General features: G+C 35.8%; 1 protein-coding gene across 1 annotated transcript in view; it reads left to right on the top strand.

The window, feature by feature from the left end:
* Window positions 1-3,332, top strand: part of DACH1 (dachshund family transcription factor 1) — a 336,491-nt gene that overhangs the window by 331,783 nt on the left and 1,376 nt on the right. The gene's annotated exons all lie outside the window — the stretch shown is intronic.

Raw genomic sequence — 3,332 nt, 5'->3', positions numbered from 1 at the left:
CAGCAGGATCTGCAAGGTTTTAGGAACCCTTGTCTCAGTTTTGTTTGCTAGAGTCATATATTGCACATTTAGGCAAACCGTATGCAATAAATATAAAGAGAACAGTAATTTATAAGCCCTTTATAATACAAAGTAGATGAAACACATTTCTTGAAGGAACAGTAAAGGTTCTTCTTGGTAAGGCAGTAGCATTAGTAGCTTTGCAAACTTCAGCATCAGCCCACAGTAAAGCCTATGCATGTTAAAGATTTTAAAATCATCTTATTGGTAGTAAAGGTAAGGTAGTTTACAGTGATTTGCATTAACTGTTTGCGTTATGAACATGTTCCCGTCATTCTTTATGGGTCCATGTTTCTGTACGTCTTGCCCTTTAATTGTGTCTAATTACTTTGCAAAGGACAGTTAACCTCTGGGGTTCACTTGCTGTTTAACGCAGACCATGACAAGAGAGAGAGGTATTTTTTCAAGTCTAGGGTAATAATTCTTCTCCAATTTAATTTTCTGGGAATCAGCCAAATAGGGAATCCCAACAACACTTGGACCAGTATAATTATACCTTAAGCTAACATGTTAGCAATAAGCACACAAGGTAATCCTGTTTGATACCTTGGCCTTCACATCCTTAATTTCTCTTTTTTAACTTTTGAGAATAAATTTTTTAAGACAATTTCTATTAACAGTTGTCACAACTGTGCACTGAATCATCCTGTTGTCCACAACTGGCCTGTTTTGCTCAGTACATTTTCCCTACTTACACTTTTAAGTGTTTTTTGGTTATTCTTCACATCCTTCTATATCTGTGTCTCACAACTGTTCAGATATAGGTTCCTTTCTAGAGTTAGGTAAACACATGCACAATGGACAAGGCTGGGGGATACCCATCTAACCTTACTTGAGTTTTGCCTTCTAAAATTAAGCACAGCATATAAGTTCACTTTCTGGTTAATAAAGGAAAATATTTTATCTTGTTCTCAGCCAGATAGGTGGGCCCAGTTACAGTGTGAAGCCTACTTTCTCTTCCTGCTAACTCCAGAGAGAATATAATTGTCTAGGCTGGACTATACACATAAGTTTTGAGTGGTCAGAATCAAGCAAAATGAATTTCACTCAAAGTTATATGTCAGGAAGGAGCATGGGGTAGTCCCTTATTTTGTTCAGAGTACTGAAATAATTGACAATTTCATATTCATGTTGATACATTACCTGCTTTATTTATATGTATCTCTCCAGTGATAATGTTGCACTGGTAAAAAAAGTAAGAATCAAGAAAAAGAGGGCTGGATATGAACACTTAATGGTGGTATGCAGTAAAGCAAATATAATGTGGAAGACTGTCTCTGCTAGTGAATACTTCTGTACAAAAGAAAGAAAAAGAATAGATTATTATTTAAAATTAACAGGTCCAACTAGGAGAGAAAATACACGGCCAAATTGTAATTATTGTGAGAATTTATTCTTCATTTAGAGGCTTCACCTACAATTAGTTTTCCAGATAGCAAGTGTCATGTCTAAAAGAAAGTTTTGAATGTCTCAATGGAAGAGCGAGCAAGATGAGAAAAGTGTACCATGTTCCTGTTAAGAGATGCCATATGAAAAAACTGAAGTACACTTAAAAGCTACAGCATAGAAACACAAGTCACTGTGTCACATGCAGGTCAAAACCTATTAAGTGAACAGGATCTTCAGCATTAGGCAACATCTGTCTTTTGTTCATCATCTTAACACACGTCAAATATCTTTCGTGGCTAGATCTGATTTTTTTTTTGCCATTAAACATTAAATTAACTGCTGCTACTCTATGTTCTACAGAGCTGCTTATTTATTGTACTGTTTCCCTCCTTCTTTGTAAATATTCCAATTAGTGATTCCTAAGTTGATTCTCATCAACTGGTGAAAGTAGGATAGTATCTCTTCTGTGAGCAGCTACACAGGAAGGGCTTACTAATTCTGGCTCTGACTGCTGTAGTCACATCTACAATGTGTCAGCCATGATGACATTTTAATTCAGAAAGCAACATATGTTTCCTTCTCATTTATTGCAATCACTTTCAAAGTACTTATAATGAAAACATTTAAACTGTGCAATGATTCAAAATGTATTTAGTTTAGCCTTTGTATAGATACTAGATGTTCTTTGCCTCTAAAGTAACTGATGCTATACAAAATGAGAAAGAACAAAATTCCAAAGTTTTGGATGTAAATTATGTAGCTATTCTGGCTGCAGAGTACGGGCTTCTATTCATTTTGTATCTGAACAGTTCTGTATAGCAACACAAAATATCAAGGATCACCTGAAAAGTGGTTATTCTTAGCATATAAATTAAATAGTAATAACAATGATGGTTCCCTCTAAAACTTTCATTATTTGCATTTTGTGTAAGACTCCACCATCACAGACTACTGGAAATGGGGAGGATGAACTGGTGTAACTATATTTTTACCTTTTCCAGCATTCATCCTTATGCACATACCACAACTTACTTTGGAGTTAGATAAAGGGCTATATATATCTTGGCAGACAAACCTAGTGGCACCTAGTATCTGGTTTTGGTGAGGATAATTCTTTTAGTGTGTGTAAAGAATTCTTAAGTGAGTAGTTTAGCAAGGGTTTTTTTGGTTTGGTTTTTTTTTAGTTAGTGTCAAAATAACAGACTCTCCAGGAGAGGGTTATCCAGGAAGATCTTAGGAGAAATTGACTTCTTACGTGCTCATCCCTGAAAACCCTAAATGTGCTATGTGAGAAGAGTCTGAGTGTGGTGTGGGGGATAATTATATGCTTTACAACTTCACATTGTTCCTTTAGAGGCTTTTATCAAGTAGAAAAATTGGTTTACATTATGCTTTTTCATCAGCACCATAACCTGTGATTTGTTGCTTCAGTTAGGCATCATGCAAGTCTTACTTGTGTGATTCTAAGTCACTGATAATATAGGAAAGAAAACTGTGATAATTTCATCCTGTTACTGCAATCCTTTTCCTTGTAAGATTTGTAATTAAGAGATACAAGGAAAACGTTTCTCTAAATTAGGACCTTTTAATGGTTATTTTTAAAGTGCTCCTTCCTTTCCTAATATTTTCCCTCACATCTGACAAAGCAAAGTAATATTTACATGGCTGGGAATCCAGCACTATAAAGGATTTGCTGAGTTCTTCAAGGTTAGTTGGCTAATGGAACAGAAGCTGACAAGATAGCAAGAAAGACAAAAGAGAAAGACAAAGGGAAATGTGGGTAAGAAATAAATATAGAGAAGAGTCTGGGCACCAAGAGTTCGGATGACTTGCAGAAAGCAGCAGCTTGGAGGGGAGCTCGAAAGCTCAGAGCCCTTCTTTCC

Source organism: Chaetura pelagica, unplaced genomic scaffold (genome assembly GCF_000747805.2).
Source record: "Chaetura pelagica isolate M959 unplaced genomic scaffold, ChaPel_1.0 scaffold106, whole genome shotgun sequence".
In the NCBI taxonomy this organism is placed as follows: domain Eukaryota; kingdom Metazoa; phylum Chordata; class Aves; order Apodiformes; family Apodidae; genus Chaetura; species Chaetura pelagica.
This window is presented reverse-complemented; position numbering and strand designations above follow the sequence as displayed.